Raw genomic sequence first — 19,878 nt, 5'->3', positions numbered from 1 at the left:
CACTACGAAGGTAGCAATGGCAAGCCCCCTCCAAGAATCCCAAAAATGTTTTTTCAAAAGACAACTGGACTTTGTTTTTTTTTTCCTTGAAGACATTTCTTTTCCCATCCAAGAAGCTTCTTCAAGGAAAAAAACAAAGCCCAGTTGCCTTTTGAAAAAACTCTTTTGGCACAGCCACGATGAATGAGAACGAATGAGATGCTCCATAGACACGTTCGAAAATCTTGCCAAGAAAACTGCAGTGACAATACCTGTTTTATTTAATTAGATTTCTAGACCGCCCCCTCTCCCCAGAGGGACCCAGGCTTCCTTAGAAAGCAAGAAGCAAAGTCTTGGTACTTGCAAAACCTTTTTATTTATTTATAATGCCAGTGAATTACTTTCATTCACAGTCAGCAACGCTTTAGCAAACAGTCTTTCAGAGGAATATTTATCCACACGCACCTTATCTCGTTTAGAGCGCTGCCAGATAACTAATTTCCAGACACAGGGCAAAGCAAAACTTGGCACAGAGTCTCTTATAATCACAAACAGAACTTTCCAGGCCGAATGAATGAATGGTTTCCTGCAAAAGCCCACTCCCCGTTTGTTCCTCTTTTGGTTCCTCTGGGAGGGGCCAATCATCTCCAAGGTGTGGCTTTACTCTTAAGTCAGCCCTGCTTTCTTAGTTGGTCTTGTCTTCTGGCAGCTCTGCGCATGCGCACACAGGGAACAAGCTCCAGCTGTTCCTCTGCCTCCCTGCTGTCTAGCTCCCTCTCTGCCTCCAGGGCAGAGCCCTCGTCTGAGCTTTCCTCAACCCCCAGGAATGGCCCATGTTCCTTCCCAAACTATTCACTGCCTGATTCAGCTGACAGCTTCTCTGGCCACAGGCCGGCCACAACAATATTTAATACAATAGTAGAGTTGGAAGGGACCTTGGAGGTCTTCTAGTCCAACCCCCTGCCTAGGCAGGAAACCCTATACCGTTTCAGACAAATGGCTATCTAACATCTTCTTAAAGACTTCCAGTGTTGGGGCATTCACAACTTCTGGAGGCAAGCTGTTCCACTGATTAATTGTTCTCACTGTCAGGAAATTTCTCCTCAGTTCTAAGTTGCTTCTCTCCTTGATTAGTTTCCACCCATTGCTTCTTGTTCTACCCTCAGGTGCTTTGGAGAATAGTTTGACTCCCTCTTCTTTGTGGCAACCTCTGAGATATTGGAACAATGCTATCATGTCTCCCCTAGTCCTTCTTTCTCTTAAGCTAAACATACCCAGTTCCTGCAACCGTTCTTCATATGTTTTAGTCTCCAGTCCCCTAATCATCTTTGTTGCTCTTCTCTGCACTCTTTCTAGAGTCTCCACATCTTTTCTACACCGTGGCGACCAGAACTGAATATGAGACAGTTGTCAGGAGTTAAGACTGACTGGGGAGCACCAGAAAGAAGAAAAAAACACCAGATAGTGAGTCAGCATAATATCACAACTAGTATGTTACAATACTGGTAAATACCTTTGAGTTCAATTTCTACTTAACTTTCTGGTTGGTTTCACACATAATGCTTAATCACAAATGCATGCCAACAACACCCAGCATTTCCAGTCTCACCATATTATGGATTAACATAATGGCCTTTTTCACAGAAGAAAAGTCTAAGGTAATGACTGTTTTTCTCGCAAAACACTAAACTGCAGATTATTTAACTTTATTTTAGCCTAGTTCAGCATACTCTGAACTCACATTTAAATTACTTTGGACTGGTAATTGCATTTTGCCTAAATATAAGCATGTGGGAAGACCTAAGAGAAAGAGAAAGAAAAACCCGGGTAGAATTTGTTGGAGGAAGAACAAATTAACAACCCAATACGGAAAATAAGCATGCTATTTTATTTTATTGCTTTTATTTATTAAATGTGTTAGAAATATGCAAAAGAGGAGCATCTCTCTGTCTTAAAACAGAGTGAGGAGGTGGGCAGGGACATCAGCTCTGAACCATTAAAATACGGTTACAGTCATCCTAGTTGGCAACAATGAAAATGCATGTTATCACAACAGATTATTGTTCTAGTATAGCACAACAAAAACAAAATAAACATAACACACTTTGAACTTAGAGCTATATTTATTCCCCCAAATAGAGGGGTGGGCTGCTGTGGGTTCGGGAGAACCTCTAGCTAAGAATCTGCCCAGTTCAGAGAACCTGCAAATCTCACCCCTGGCTGGCCCTGCCCACCCTGCCCTTCCCAGGAGTCTCCACACAGCCTGTTTAGGATGCCAGGTAAGTACAGGGCCCACACGGAGGATCATGGAGGGCAAATAATGGGCCTCCCGGAAGTTCCAGGGGGCCGGAAATGGGCACCTCCGGAGCCCAATGGAGGCCATTTTCACTCTCCTGGAGGCTCATAGTGCGGGAAGCCAACTAGGCCACGCCCATCATGGCCACGCCCACCCAGCAACCGAGAATCTATTTCTAAAATTTTTGAAGCCCACCCTTGCCCAAATCATACTGCCCAACCTCATTATTCAGAATTGCTGACCTTTTCCTTCAGAAATCAACACTTCCACAGATGTTAACTATGGTTTGATTTGATCCAATGTCTGAGTCGTCCTTGACTTATAACTGGTAGCTTAGTGATCATTTGGCGTCACAATAGATCTCCCCCAAAGCTACTTACAACCCAGTTTTGAACGTCAAATGGCTGCCACCCCCTTAGTTACATGATCCCATTTTGGATCTCTCAGCAATCAGCCTGAACTTACCGTACTTTTCAGTGTCCCACGGAGACACCACAGTGATATATAGCAATAGTACTTATATACCTCTTCATAGTGATTTACAGCTTTCTTTAAGCAATTTACAGAGTCAGCCTATCGCTCCCAAAAATCTGGGTTCTCATTTTACCAACTCGGAAGGATGGAAGGCTGAGTCAACCTTGAACCGGCCAGAATCAAACTGCTGTTAGTCAGCGGAATTAGCCTGCAATACTGCACTCTAACCACTGCGTCACCATGGCTCTTTATGTTGTTGCTGTTTTTTTTCTGAAAACCAGCATTTGTTTCTGGTTTCCAGCAAAAATGCCCATGTGGACAATGGATTCACTTAATGACCGCTGCAAAAAAGGTAATAAAATTTGGTGCAGTCACATGATGCAACCGCTTAACAACTGATATGACTCATGACCATAATTCCGGGGTCAGTTACAGTCATAAATTCATGACTACCCGTAATGCTGATTTTTCTTGGGACAAAGGTATTATTTAGTTCTATGGTGTTAGGAACATATTTGCATATAGCAATAGTTTAGCTCAAGGTGAAGGCGGGTAGAGGTAGGAGGAAAATCGCATTAGTCCAAGTGATGGATTTAATTCTTGCCGTCTCGACGGAAAGTTTTCCAGGACTTCAGTGAAGGCGATGTCATTGTGAGAACCAGTCTTGCTTAGCAACTATTGAACTGAAGTTGCTAATTCATCAAGTGCCTGGAGAATGGGATGGCTGAACCCATCACTTAAAATGAAGAATAGCTGCTCCTTTGTTTGTGAATGCATATACTGTATAGGTTCATATAGCGGAGACCAGTGGGGGGAAAAGAGGAGAATAAAGTAGAAGAAACCACAATCTCTTCCAGGCTGAGGTCTCAGCTTGGACATTGATTTATATATTGTGGACTCACTTTCAAAAACTAGTCCAGGGGTCGGCAACCTTAAACCCTCAAAGAGCCACAAAGGTCCTAACCGGAAGCCCCCTGTTCAATTCTGCAGCTGACCGGAAGTCTGGTTCCCCCACCATAGAGTCTCCTCCTAGCACGGCATCCTTTTTACCTCTATCTGTCCTAACCGAAAGCCCTGTCAATTGTGGAGCCGACCGGCGACAGAGAGCCACAGCAGAGGGATGAAAGAGCCACATGTGGCCCCAGAACCACGGGTTGCTGACCCCTGAACCGGGGTGGGTGGGTGGGGGAACCCAGCACGGATGGAACAGGTGCCAAGACAAAATTTCATTTCATTTTATTTAACGTCTATTCACGGATAATTTAATACAGGTAGTCCTTGACTTACGACCACAATTGAGCCCAAAATTTCTGTGGCTACGTGAGGCATTTGTTGTTAAGTGAGTTTTGCCCCGTTTTTCGACTTTTCTCGCCACAGTGGCTAAGTGAATCACTGCAGTTCTTAGCTCAGTAACACAGTTGTTAAGTGAATCTGGCTTCCCCGTTGACTTCGTTTTGTTGAAAGATCGCAAACGATGATCACGTGACTCCAGGGCACTGCAACGTTCGTAAATATGAGCCAGTTGCCAAGCACCTGAGTTTTGATCACATGATTGTGGGGATACTGCAATGGTCGTAAGTGTGAAAAACAGTCATTGGTCACTTTTTGCCGTGGTCACTAAATGAACTGTTGTAAGTCGAGGACTACCTGTATTGTTAAGCAATCTGGGATTATTAACTTTGCAGCTGGGCAAAATGTTTGAAGCTCCCAATGTGAATATTCTCATTAATGTGCTTACTCTTCAATTGATTGTTTCCATCTTCAGTAAATATTCCGAGAACTCCCAGGAGTCTGGAGGAGATGAATCCAAGGTTTTGACAGTAGATGTGCAGAGTCCTGGCCTCTAGGGTTTTACCCTACCATTTTGGTATAGTGGAAGCTTGGAGAAGACATATAAGGAGAGGGGAAGACTAGTGGTGAAATCCCCATTCAGTCAAGAAGCTCACGAGAGACTGCAGGCTAATCCTTTCCTTTTTCTCCTACTTACTTAATCTATAAACATGTGTGTGTATATAAATGCACATTCAAGCTTGCATGGGGGAGAAATCATGTTCAATACCCTCTTAATTTTCTTCAAAGAAGGATGAATCAAATTTAATATGATGCATGAAATATACTTCCCTTGAATAAACTGAAGCTTATAATTTCAGCAGCAAAGAGATAGTAAAGCTAAGGGGAAGCCTAATGGCATGGAACCAACATGGGGCATCTTGATATTATTGGAAAACATCTAAGCTAGGATTCTCAAAACTGTAGAAAATTCCCAAGGTCTTCACTGTAGAGTTTTATCTGAAGATTCCAGGGATTGAATTTGAGGCCTCTGGAATGAAAAGCAAACAATGTATCACTGAGCTACAATGCCTGTTGAGCTGTTAACATAAACCAGAAAATATCTTCTAAAGGTTGCTTCTTCAACTGCATACATGAATGTTCAATAAATTGTTGCCAATAAATGAGAAAGCTCCCAGTTGTGGAGAACAAGAAGCAATGGGTGGAAACTAATCAAGGAGAGAAGCAACTTAGAACTGAGGAGAAATTTCCTGACAGTGAGAACAATTAATCAGTGGAACAGCTTGCCTCCAGAAGTTGTGAATGCCCCAACACTGGAAGTCTTTAAGAAGATGTTGGATAGCTATTTGTCTGAAACGGTATAGGGTTTCCTGCCTAGGCAGGGGGTTGGACTAGAAGACCTCCAAGGTCCCTTCCAACTCTACTATTGTATTGTATTGTATTGTATTACTTTCCATGATGCTCTCTTGGCTGTTTATTTGCAGACATTTTAATGTCAACTAGGTAGCATCATCAATGTTTCCACCAATATAATACTGTGAATTAACTATAGATTAGTAATTATTATTGATAATGCCACCATGAAACAGACTTCTCTCAAACATTCTTTGGGCAACCTTGTCACTTAATAAGTGCAAGGACACTACACTTTCTCATAAAACATCTCTTCCCCTTTGGAAAAAACTTTTCAAAAGCAAATTCTCTTTCATCAAATAGCAGATAGGAAGAAATTGTAGGAGAATTTTCCTGCACTGCATTACTTTGAATGTGATTTTCCCTTGGGTATAAGTCCATATTCCTAAAGTGATTGTTTATCTTTGTGAAATTGTTAATTTTCCTGCTTTTCTCCTTTCTTTTGCAAAGATTTTTGTCTAAATCAGAACCCAAGATGGATAGCAACCTTCAGAGAAGTAGTTTCTTGTTTGACAAGGTCATAATCACCAGTTTAGTACAATATAGTATAGCCCAGTGGTGGGTTGCCAATTTTTTAAATACCACTTTGGGTGTGCTCACGCGCAATGCTTCTGTGCATGTGTAGAAGCATCCGGGCTGGTGGGTGGAGCTTCCCGCCACTGCTACTACCGGTTCGCCCAAACTGGGCTGAACCTGGAGCAACTCACTCAGTGGTGGGTTCCGGACCCCGTTGCAACCGGTACAGTTGCAGCAGGGCCCAGCGCCCACCACATGAATACGTGCAGTGCGCGCACACACATGCGCAGTGCGTGCATGCATCCTTACCTCTTGCGACACCTCTGTGAGCCTCCGCGACACTCCAGCTGCTTGGCGGAGCATCGCGCAGGCACCGTGCACTCCATGTGCGGAAGTGCCGAAGAGCTCAAGTACAGGTAAGGAGCTCAGCCGAGCGGGTGGGCCTCTGGAGCACTATACTGTAACAGTACCCGGTGCTCCAGGCAGGCACCGGTACGCCCAAGTACTGGGGCGTACCGCCTGCAACCCAACCCTTTATTGTCATTGTACATCATGTATACAGCGAAATTGGTTTTAGCCTCACTGGTGCAATCCATGAAAAAAATATAAACAACATAAATAGTTTAAAGAATAATCCCTATGCAAGTAATTGGGGCACGGCGAGAAAAGAGAAAATAAAGAAAAAGAAAAACTAGTCATACGTTCCAGCGTGTGCATGGAGTGATTATGGTTATGTTTAAGAGTCTGACAGCCCAAGGGTGGAAACTATCTTTAAACCTGTTTGTTCGGCTGCCTATGCTTCGATGTTTTCTGCCCAATGGTAGAAGTACGAAGAGACACTGGCCAGGGTGTGAATCATCTCTGAGTATCTTCCTTACTCTGCTAAAGCAGCGAGACCTGGCGATGTCATCCAGTGGTGTCAGAGGGCAAACAATGGTTTCTTGTGCCAAATTGATTACTCTCTCACTTCCTGTCCGCAGCAGTTAAACGCAGCAGTTACTTATTTACTTACTTAGGTTTAAAGGCTGCTTTAATCATGACCCATTTTAAGATGCTCATATCACTAATTTCCTTTAAAACAATATATGGAATATTGAGAAGATACTCATTTCATGCTATATCAAGAAAGCAAGAACACAACATAACATTACTATAGAAAGGACTTAATCCCATCAGTCCCCAAAGGATATCTGGAACAGCCAGGTGATCAGGTGCCCTTTAAGGAGAATCATCTCATGGAGAAAACCATGTATGCAATTGCTAGGAGTTGAAAATGATTTGATGGCACACAATCAATCAAACAATCCTTAAGAGAGTGTGAGAAAGAAAATGAAGACCTTCATAGGAAGTTCAAGTCACATCCGCTAATCACCAACTGCCCTAACCTTCTACTTGAATGCATTGTTTCAGATCACACTCATTGTCTTTTCCTTGGCAGTTCTTTGCGTTGCATGACAAGAGACGTATGATCACTGAAAGCAAAGCAGAATTGTCAATGATTCCCTATTTCTGCAACATACATGGAGTGAAATCTCATTAGTCCTATTCTTCATCCTATGCCATGAAATAACCTCTCACTGTAGAATTGTCAGCTTTTCCAGGTGAAGCAGGCAAGAAACACCACCAGATGAGCTATTTCTACTTTAGTGTAAGGCTGTATTAACAGAATCTTGCAAGTCTGAAAGTACAAATCTTCTGTAATCTCCTTAACAGCTTGAAAAATAGAGAGGCTCCTTTCTGAGTCTCTTTTTCCATCCATTATACAACTGTGAGCTATGCCACTCTTATCTGACTCTTCTGTGGGCAGTATTTCTTCCCACTGCCTCTCCAGCTCTTTCTCATACTGTATACTATTACAGGAATCACAATCAGGTTTGCCTTACAGTCTTGAATTTATTCTGGAGGGTCTACACAAATGATAGTCAGGCTCAACAGATTCTATAGCTGTTTAGCATTTGGCTTTTAGTTTTAATTTAAATACTATTTGGTGTTATGTAAATGATTGAGGGCCTATTTTCATTTTTGCAGTGGCTATAAATTAGAAAGATAGATGGATGGATGGATGGATGGATGGATGGATAGATAGATAGGATGATGTTGATGACGATAGACAGACAGACAGACAGACTAGATAGATAGATAGATAGATAGATAGATAGATAGATAGATAGATAGATAGATAGATAGATAGATAGATAGATATAGATAGGATGATGATAGATAGATAGATAGATAGATAGACAGACAGACAGACAGACAGACAGACAGACAGATAGATAAATATGATGATGATGACGACGACGATAGACAGATAGACAGATATAGATAGATAAATATGATGAAGATGACGATAGATAGATAGATAGATAGATAGATAGATAGATAGATAGATAGATAGATAGAGATAGATAGATAACAGATGATAAATAGATAGATGAGATAGATATGATGATAGATAGATAGATAGATAGATAGATAGATAGATAGATAGATAGATAGATAGATAGATAGATATGATGATGATGATAGAGATAGAAAGACACATAGATAGATAGATAGATAGATAGATAGATAGATAGATAGATAGATAGATAGATAGATAGATAGATAGAAAGAAAGATAGAAAGATAGATACATAGATAGATAGATATTATAGCTAGATAAATATGATAGAGATAGAGAGATGGAGATATAGAGAGATAGACAGACAGACAGATGATGGATGGAGAGCTACATAGTTACCTAGCTAGCTAGTTAGCTAGACAGACAGACAGACAGACAGACAGACAGACAGACAGACACTATGTTAGGGAATAAATGTATATATATTTAGTATTCCTTGTTCTTGGTTTTTTTTACTCCATTTATTTAATTTTAAAGTCTTTATTTATTAACTATGAATTGTGTTGGGCGTTTTCCATACATAAATTGGCATATATATCCAAGTCATATACTACTACTTTTGCTACTGCTACCATTACTATTAACAGTAGTATTACTTATAATACCGAGACGGATTCTCTTTCTTGCCTCCTTCTTATTTACAAAGAGCATCTCATTTTGCCCTTTTCATTGCTTGTAAAAATCAAGCCCATGTAAATGTTCCCCTGCTCCAACAAGGAGTGACCTAACTTGTCCCGTCCTTTAAATGACTGGCATAAATGATTATTCCAATTGAGCCACAGCAAATGTTCTTGGTCCTTTGTAGCTGGATCTGCAATGGGTTATGGCAAGCCACTTTTCTCTTTTCCAAGAAATCTAAATGCTTTGAACCGAAAGTCAGGCAATAAGGACTTCAGTTATAACAGAATAATAGAGTTGGAAGGGACTTTGGGGGTCTTCTAGTCCAACCCCCTGGTCAATTAAGAAACCCAACATCATTTGAGAAAAAAATGATTGTCCAATCTCCTCTCATTTCCTCTCATCTCCCATCCTGTTCTCCTCTAGTGCTCTGCCTCCACAACCTCTGGAGGCAAGTCATTCCACTGATTAATTGTTTTGTCAGGAAATTTCTTCTTAGTTCTAGATTGGTTCTCTCCTTGATTAGTTTCCATCGGTTGCTTCTTGTCCTGCCTTCAGATGCTTTGGAAAATAAGTTTATCCTCTTTTCATTGTGGCAGTCCCTTAGATATGGGAAGACTGCTATCATGTCATTCTGGTCCTTCTTTTCCTTAAACTAGACATACCCATTCCCTGCAACTGCTATTCCTATATTTTATCTTTCAAAATAAGATAATGTCTTCTCTGTCCAATTCTTATCATGTCTTCTTTGTTGTCCTTGTCTGAAGATATGTCTGAATCGGTTCAAAAGTAGAAAAGCCCTGGGTTTGGTGCAGCACATATTTGTGCTCTGGATAGTGAGATGGGTGGCATATAAAATTAATAAAATAAATACATTTCCTCTTTCAATTCAGTTCTGTGGGCTTTACTTTCCAGCAAGTGTATTTGGCTGTACCAGACTATTAAGATCTTTAGACTTCTTGTTGTTGTTAGTTGCAAAGTTGTGTCCGACCCATCGCAACCCCATGGACAACATTCCTCCAGGCCTTCCTGTGCTCTACCATCCTCTGGAGTCCATTTAAGCTCACGCCTACTGCTTCAGTGACTCCATCCATCCATTCATCTCATTCTCTGTTGTCCCGTTCTTCTTTTACCCTCAATCTTTAGGCTCTTCTCCAGTGAGTCCTTCCTTCTCATTAGGTGGCCAAAGTATTTGAGTTTCCTCTTCAGGATCTGGCCTTCTAAAGAGCAGTCAGGGTTGATCTCCTCTAGGACTGACCGGTTTTATGGCCTTGCAGTCCAAGGGACTCACAGGAGTCTTCTCCAGCACCATAGTTCAAAGGCCTCCACTCTTTGGCGCTCAGCCTTTCTTATGATCCAATTTTCACACCTATACATTGCAACTGGAAAAATCATAGCCTTAACTATATGCACTTTTGTTGGCAGGGTGATGTCTCTGCTTTTTAGTATAGCTTAGATAAATATTCAGTTGGGCATTTTATTAGACAAGAAACATTTGTGAGCTTGAATCATATATCAAACCTCTTGAATAGAATGCAGTATTCAGTGAAAGTTGAGAAATGAAATAAATATTTTTTTTTCTCTAGTTGACCTGAGCAGAGGAGGAAAACAAAGGGCCCATTCTCCTTTTAATATTACTGGCATTACATAAATGTGACTCTACTTATATTTGATTTATATGCATCTCAGATGAGAAGCTTAGCCTAAACTGATTCTTAGCCATGCAATTTCAGAAGACAAGTGAAATTTTGTTTATGGCTTCTTGTCAAATGCAATAAGAATTTAATAGAAAACTGGAAGTTAAAATACTTTGTAAATTTAACAGTCGAACCAGCCCAAATGGACTATCTCCTTCCTGTTTATTAATTGCTACATAGAAACTTTGGAATATGAACCCAACAATATGAACCCAAGCTACAGTATGCATGTATCTGTTGTGGCCTGCCAGAGGAGCTGGCAGCAGATTCAGACAGTGAGGAGGTTGGGGAGGAACATGGGCCAGTCTGGGGAAGGCTCTGATGAGGGCTCTGTGTCAGAGGCAGAGAGGGGGCCAGGGCCGTATGCCAGTAATCAGTTGCCTTCAGAGTCAGACATCAGTGAAGAAGATGAACAGTTAGAACCTATTCCCAGTGTGCACATGCGCAGAGTTGCCAGATGAAGGGAACAGCTAAGGAACAAGGGTCGACTTGGGAGTAAGGCCACAGGTGGACGATGAATGGCGCCTCCCAGAGGAAATAAAAGAGGAGTGAAAGGGGATTGGAGTTTGCAGGAGACAATTACTTCACTTAATTGGTTCGTGACTCTCCGAGACTCCTTGCCAAGTTTTGCAGTTATCGGCCAGTCAGCTCTCCAAGCCAGATAAGGTCTGTGACTGTAAATCCTCCCTTGAAAGACTTTGCTGGATGTGAATGAGAAGAATTCACAGTAAATTAATAAAAGGGTTTTTTGTTGAGACAAAGAGTTTGCTTCATGCTCTTGGGAAGCCTCAGTCAGAACAGTATCTAGCTTACCTCCTGATTGGAATTTTTCTCAGTCCTGCCTGGGGCTGGTCAAAATTGATATCATTTCCATTCAAAGTTAGAGCCAATTTGATCTAGTGATCAAGGCACCTGACTGCAAAGCCTTAGCCTTGAAAGCCAGCTAGGGCCAGTCCTCTTTTTTTTAGCCTAACCTTGATCATAGAATTGTTAGTGGTGAAAACAGGAGGAAGAAGATGTGTTGGATATGTTTGCTGCCTTGAGTTATTTGTGAAAATAAAAGTGAGATATAAATAAAGAAATAAATAAAGTAGAGTTCTCCCCAATGAGATAGCCATTGGACATAAGGATTTCTGGTGTACATTTCACCTTCTCTTGTTTCAGTATACAGAATCACTCCATATACGTATGTTATGGGTACTGTCCCCTTCATTAAAATGAACTGGGAATGCACCATGGGTAGAAAATGTTATGCCTGTACTTCATCTATATTCTATTTAATTAGTTACCTTCCTGGAGTTCTTCACAGAAATACTTTCTCAGAACTTTCAATTCCCAAGAAAAGAAAGTTTACAATAAATGTAATATTTGGCTATAATTGGAAGGATCCAATCAAGACAATGATTGCACATGCAATCAAGAAATAAACATAATTAATCAACCTTCTACTTAGCAACAGAGGAGGCAATGTCCTATGTGAGAATTATGGTACATTTAGGAATTATTATTATTTTATATTGTCTATTTGGGCCTATGTAAGCACAGAAGAATTTGAGTTTTTCTTTTCCTTCCTTCCTTCCTTCCTTCCTTCCTTCCTTCCTTCCTTCCTTCCTTCCTTCCTTCCTCCCTCCTTTCTCTCCCTCCCTCCCTTCTATCTATCTATCTATCTATCTATCTATCTATCTATCTATCTATCTATCTATCTATCTATCTATCATCTATCTATCTTTCTATCTATCTTTCTTTTTTCTTTCCTTTTCTTTTTCTTTCTCCTTCTCTTGGTCTTTCTCTTTCTTTCTTTTCTTTTCTTTCCTTCCTTTCTCCCACTCTCCTCCCTCCCTCCCTCCCTTTTCCTCCCTCCCTCCTTCCTTCCTTTCTCTTTCTGTCTTTCTCTTTCTCCTTCTCCTCTTTCTTTTCTTTCTTTCCTTCCTTCCTCCCTCCTCCTCTTCCACCACCTCCTCCTCCCTAGCTTTCAAACATAGCGAATAAAACTAGAGAAATAAGCACATGTTTTTTTGGCAGCCTCATGCAAATTACTACAAAGATGTATGTATTAATCATTATAATCATGTGTTAAGCTACAAAGAAGCTTGCTAAAATGGTAGCATGGAAAACCTCACCTTGTTCTTGTGCTTAGGACTTAGTAGGGTTTTTAAATTCACTTGAAAGAGGTGCTTCATAAGATCAAGAGTGCAGTTGAAGATAGCTAGATGTTTGGAAGTAGCCCTTCAAAATGCTTTTACGATTCAAAGGAGGGGGGGGTGTATTATTTGTCAAGCATCTCTTTCAAATGTTTGGTACGGCCCTAGTTTCCAATAGCTTTTAGCAAGCGAAGAGTGTTCTTTTATGGCCTTAAATATGTCTTCTTCCTTCAGAATATGCTCCATCTTTTTACAGTCACAAACCTTATCTGGTTCTCTGAAGAGAAAAATTCAGCCAGCTATTTAGAAGAGGCAGAAAACATTAGGAGTAGAAGAGGGGGCATCAGAAAGAAAATGGATTTTCTCAAGCCCTTTGGACTTTGACCCCACCTACTGCTTCTTTCACGCTCATTGTATATTTCCCTGAGCAAATTATCCTAAGGGGCATTTAGTTCACGAGAAAGGAAATCCATTTTTCCTCCTCCTATGAAAAAGGCAGAAGAAAAACAATGCATGTTTGGCAGGGAGCAAATTATTTCCTAAAAGTAAAGGGCAGGATTCCACACGGCGGTTACAGAAATATTGTACTCAGTCTTGTTACTCGGAGAACATTTTTATTTGCTTTCAGCCAGACTACAAAGGGTTGAGAGCAAAGGCCCCAACCAGAGGTTCTAAACTCTATGGTGCCTGTAGGCCTCATGGACTGATATTGCCACCTTCACCAATGCAAAGTTTTGCATTTTTAGAATAATTCAGAAAGGGGGGTTGTTGGCACTCTACCAATCTTTCATCCTTCAGGCATAAGCTCAGTGGTGGGATTCAAGTGTTTTTACTACCAATTCTGTGGGTGTGGCTTGGTGGTGTGGCTTGGTAGGTGTAGCAGAGGAAGGATACTGTAAAATCACCCTATGCTAGGGGAAGGTTACTGCAAAATTCCCATTCCCTTCCGATCAGCTGAGACTCAGGAGGCAGAGAATAGATGCAGGCAGGGCGAGTCAGAGATATTTACCAGTTCTCTGGACTACTCAACATTTCTGTTACCGGTTCTCTTGAACTGGTCAGAACCTGCTGATTACCACCTCTGCTCTAGCTTTAACTGTCCTTATGCTATTGATATTATCAATCACAAACATCTCCTTCATGTCTGCAAAGTCTCAATAAGATAAGATTTAATAAGATTTAACAGAATGACCGAATAGAGTTGGAAGGGACCTTGGGAGTTAGTCTAGTGCAGGTTTTGTCAAACTGGTGGCCTGTGGGTCAGATGCATTACACACAGGCCACATCCACCCCAGTTCCGCGAAGGGAAAAAATATCACAACACATGTGATGGCAACGTGACGCTGCGAGTCCAACCCCTTGCTCAAGAAGGAGTCCCTATATCATTTTAGACAACTGCTTATCCAATCCTTTGTTAAAAACTCCCAGTGTTGGAGGATCCCCAACTTCTGAAGGCAAGTTGTTCCACTGGTTGATTATAGTTACTGTTAGGATTTTTCTCCTTAGTTCTATGTTGCTTCTCTCGGTGATTATTTTCCATCCATTGTTTCTTTTTTTAAAAAAAAATAATAATTTTCAAACAAACACAAACACACAAAACATATAACATAAAAACCTCTTCAACTGCATACAGTGTGTAGATTGGTTACAAGGTCTTTCTGTGTCCCTTCCATAGTCATCACTTCAGCTTCATCAAAAATCACACATTATCAGTCAAATATTGTTGTATACATTATTATTACACTCCATTTGTTTGATTATCACTATTGTTTCTCCATTTGAAACAAGGTATTCTAAATATGTATGCATTTATATTATAATGATTCATTATATCATCTTCAATATATCCAATAATAAAGATTTTTTTATATATCCTATTCTAAATCATTCTATTATTTTAGCATTGATAACATTCTCTAATAATTTTCAATTCCATGTTTTTTCCATTATTGGTATCATCAATCTAATACACATGTATACAAATTGTTATAATTGTTAAATATCCATTAAGCATAGCTATTATTACATCCTTTTTATATGAGCCATATTAAATTTGAAGTAAATTTATATTATGGTGTTTCATTACCATAAAATGAAATCATCCAATGATATTACATCTTTATATTCTATTCTATATAGAATTATTTATCTTTTATAAAAAGACTTTTCAACATCATCTCCATCATCCTCACTTACAGTTTATATAAAATTTCATATTATCAATCTAGTATATATAAATGCTTTATTACCATTATTGATCATTTATTTGATTATAGCTATTATTACGTTGTCTTATACATAGCACTCAAAGTTTAACTACATTTAACTAAATTTTATTGTGACATTTCATTTCATCATCCTGTATCCTTCCAGAAATAGTGCAGCCCAATATCTCTTGCCATTTGTAGAATCTGTATTCTAAGTGTTTTCTTGATAAATCTTATGTGGACTTCTCTTGACAACTTGTTGTTCATTGCATATCTCAACACAACATGCAATCTTGGGGCTCCAGGATTGCTGTTGGTATCTCTGTTGCTGGATGATCCTTTTTGGATCTAAACCATTCTGAAGGAACGGTGATAGAGAAGGCATGTCCTGCTGATCTCAGGGGCATCGCAAAGCTCTGATTGATCCAGAGAAAGCTCTTTTTGCTGGCTTCAAGAGAAGCAGTCATAATGGCTGCAGAAGGTTGGGACAGGCCCCTTAAATGGAAGCAGAATAAAAGAGACAGTGTGTCAAAATGGTGAGAAAAATCTTTATTATTAGAGAAGAGACAACCCAAAAGACTTAGAGTTAAAATAAAATTGAAGACAGAAGGAAGCAAGTGGTGAATTAACCCTGGTTTAAAACTACCGTGTTATCTTTTTCACTTTAATTTTGTTTGTTTTCTATGGATGGACTTTTTACAAATGCCTTTTACTTTTAAACTGGATTGGTCTTTTTTCCCCCTTCTTCCTTTATACTTTTCCCATTTTTTGTATTCGTGGATTAAAAGCCTCTTTCCTCTCAAGGCTTGGCCAGATCGTAATCTTTAGACAACATTAGAGTTGGAATTTCATAGCATAATGCCAACATGCCTGTATTATTAAATTGGAACTTTAAGGATGATTCTGTTCTGGACTCTGATTTACTTTTGCATGATATTTGGAACGCTGACATTATTCCAACTCTAATGTACATCCTGTGGGTTCACCCAGTTGAAAGTTCATGATCTATCCCCACACCCCATAATTCATCACATGTTCCAATCATCATCTTCCACGCTGGCATCTACACCCCTCTGCTTCCAGTCAGGTGTTGAGGTGCGGAGACAAAAGATGACCTTGAGCTTCTAGGAAGAATCACAACAATACATTCCACAATCCTACTCCTTTCTATTCCCCCCTCCCACCTACTACACTAATGAAATGCATAGGAAATTATAAGAAAGTGTGGCAGGCCAAAGATACTTAAAGGAACCTCTGTAGGCCTGACAGTTTCTCTATCCTGCAGAGCCATTTTCAAAAAGGCAAGGTAGAAAGTGTGTGTGTGTGTGTGTGTGTGTGTGTGTGTGAGAGAGAGAGAGAGAGAGAAAGAGAGAGAGAGAGAGAGAGAGAGAGAGAGAGAGAGAGAGAGAGAGAGAGAGAAAGAGAGAAGGTTAGTCTTGTTAGTTAATAAGATATACAATTTGGAAACAAATTTGTTAAACTGCTGTCCCTCCTGTTTCACCTCCAGCCTCAATGAATGAATTAAAAGAGGAACCTGAAAAATTTGGCACAGTACAGGAGAAAACCTTTCCAGCCACTTTATACCAAGGGCCAGAGCTTCATTTCTACTCTTTGGTAAAGGAGGGGGGGGGGGGCATCAAAGAAGCTTCATGAACAGGCTATCATTTCTGCTCCTGCCTTAAAAAACAAGCAAACGTCATTGAGCAAATGCATTTTCTACAATGAATGAAGGGGAGCTTGAATCATTTCCTCATTAGGTGGCTGGCAGGAGTTCCAGAGTGTTGCATGCCTTCCCAGATCTGGCTAAAACTCCCACCCTCAATAAAACAGGCAGATGGGAACAGTCTTTTTTTTTAAAAAAAATCCCATTCCAGTTTTTACCAAGTCTTGCCAGCCAGAGCAGTCTAGTGGATCCAGTGGAATTCAGTCATAGGGAAAGTTTGTTTTCTTACTGGGACATAAATCCCATTAATCTACAATTGTCACATTTCCACAGAGATAAATTCTTTGCATCACCAAATTCTGTGAATGGGGAACATATATTTGTACATTCTCCTAACCAAGGTTGTAAGATACAGACACCCTCTTCCAATTTGTGTACACACCCCACACTGATTCATCCATGCATCCATCCACCCATGCCAAAGGTGCTTTTTTTGAGAGGCAACTGGACTGTGCCATTCCCCACTATCGAATCAGAACTGAAGAAGCTTCTTGGATGAGAAGTGAAACATCTACAAAGAAAAACAAGAAATTCCAGTTGCCCCTTGTCTTCTTCTTAGTCATCCAAGACATCCAACCATGTCTTGGATGACTAAAAATCTCCAAGGACATTCATTCATTCAGACAAAGGGTTACATCCAGTTGCACACTAGCAAATTTTATGTTTCCAATGTAAAAGGAGTTAAGGGTGGATGAGGTTTTTAAGTTCCCTAAAAAGGGCCTCCTAAAACCACAACTGCCTATATAAAGAAGGAGAAAAATGGAAACTAGCAGAAGACAAGAAAACTAATGAAGTTGTCAAACCCCAAACAACAATAAAAGGTCACACATATTACCGATAGAAAGAAAAGCAAGGGCATATGGAACAGTTCATGGCAATGTCTTGTAACTGTATGGATGACATCTCAAAGTTAAAGCTCGGAATGAATTTGGGTTGGAAAAGGAGTTTTAGACCACAAGGAAAGCTTCTTTAAATAGGTTCCTATATAATAGAAAACACAAAGAATATGTTTTTCAGCTGGTGGAAAGAAGTTGGAACAGGCAAACTGCTAATAAAATAAGAGCAAAGCAACTCAGCTTCTATTAGGTTCAATGATTTTTCAGCAAGAATATGTGTGCTCCATCAGGAAATTGTGAAAAGCAGGATGAAAATGGTATATTTTCTTGACATTAATAAAACATGGGCAAGTTTAAATCTCCAAGGTCTGGTGCATTGGCCTCTTTGCCCACAGAAGAAACTAAGGGATGGTCTCGTTGAATTCATATTTATTGTTTTTGAGGAATCTTGAAGAAGCCCAAACGACTGGAGGAAAGCAAACATTATTGCTATGTTCAAAAACAGGAAAACCACACTTGGAATACAGCATCCAATTTTGGTCACCATGATATAAAAAGATGTCAAGAATCTAGAAAGAGTGCAGAGAAGAGCAACAAAGATGATTAGGGGACTGGAGGATAAAACATACAAAAATGGTTGCAGGAATTTGGCTATGTCTAGTCTAATGAAAAGAAGGACTAGGGGTGACATGATAGCAGTGTTCCAATACTTGAGGGGCTGCCATGAAGAATAGAGGTTCAACCATTTCCCAAAGCACCTGAAGGCAGGACAAGAAGCAATGGATGAACACTAATCAAAGAGAAAACCAACCTAGAACTCAGGAGAAATTTCCTAACAGTTCCTAACAATTAGTCAGTGGAACGACTTGCCTTCAGAAGTTGTAGGTGCTCCAACAGTGGAAGCTTTTAAGAAGAGATTGAACAACCACTTGTCTGAAATGGCATAGGGTTTCCTGCTTGGGCAGGATGTTGGACTAGAAGACCTCCAAGGTTCCATCCAAGTCTGCTATCCTGAAAACGGATTTTATGGAAAGCTGCTCCTATAGAGATAGAGAGCTATAGAGATATGTAGATACACAACTGAAAAGGATATATGGAAATAAAGCAAAGCACAAAACAAATAATTTATAATTATTTTGCAAATACATTTTCAATTATTTTGAAAACAATGGAAGATATCATCTTGGATTTGTCAGCAACAGGTATTGGCAAGCTGACCTTATCCCATTTTTTTTATTTCAACAAAACACTTGACAAAAGTACCTAAGAACATCCTAATTAGCAAGCTAATTGAGTGCAGGCTGGGTGACACGACAATTAAGCAGATACATAGCTAGTTCAAAAAGTGGTATCGAAAGAGTTCTCATTAATAGCACCTCATTAAAAGTTCAATCCTTGGCCCTATATCCTTCAACATTTTCATTAACAACTTGAATAACAAGTTGGAACCTATGCTGATGACACATCATTGACTGGCAGTGCTATGAGGTCAAGAATGAGCAAAATAAAAATAATCAAATCACATTATTGATAATTTTTTTTCAGAAAACCAGTCTCATTTCATCTGACACTTCAAAGTATTTTAAAATCTAATCCTTGAATCCAATTGCTTCAACTGAGATATTTCAAAGAGAATAGAATAGAATAACAGAGTTGGAAGGGACCTTGGAGGTCTTCTAGTCCAACCCCCTGCTTAGGCAGGAAACCTTACACCACTTCAAACAAATGGCTGCCGAATCTCTTTTTAAAAACTTCCAGTGTTGGAGCATTTACAACTTCTGGAGGCAAGCTGTTCCATTAATTAATTGTTCTAACTGTCAGGAAATTTCTCCTTAGTTCTAACTTGTTTCTCTCCTTGATTAGTTTCCACCCATTGTTCTTGTCCTACCCTCGGGTGCTTTGGAGAATAGCTTGCTTTCCTCTTCTTTGTGGTGGCCCCTGAGATATTAGAATACTGCTATCATATCTCCCCTAGTCCTTCTTTTCATTAAACTAGACATACCCAGTTCCTGCAACCGTTCTTCATATGTTTTAGTCTCCAGTCCCCTAATCATCTTTGTTGCTTTTCTCTGCACTCTTTCTAGAGTCTCCACATCTTTTTTACATCGTGGTGACCAAAACTCGATGCAGTATGAGTCAGATATGTGATAGATGGCTGCATAAATGTCAAATGCAATCAGTTTGCATCATTTTCATCCTAACTTACCTCACAGGGTTGTTGCAGAGCAAGTAGGAGGAGGAAGGTGTATAGTGTGAGTTCACTGCCTTGAGTTACTTATCAGTAA

This window comes from Natrix helvetica (assembly GCF_964273705.1).
Source record: "Natrix helvetica genome assembly, chromosome: 5".
NCBI classification, from domain to species: Eukaryota; Metazoa; Chordata; class Lepidosauria; order Squamata; family Natricidae; genus Natrix; species Natrix helvetica.
This window is presented reverse-complemented; position numbering follows the sequence as displayed.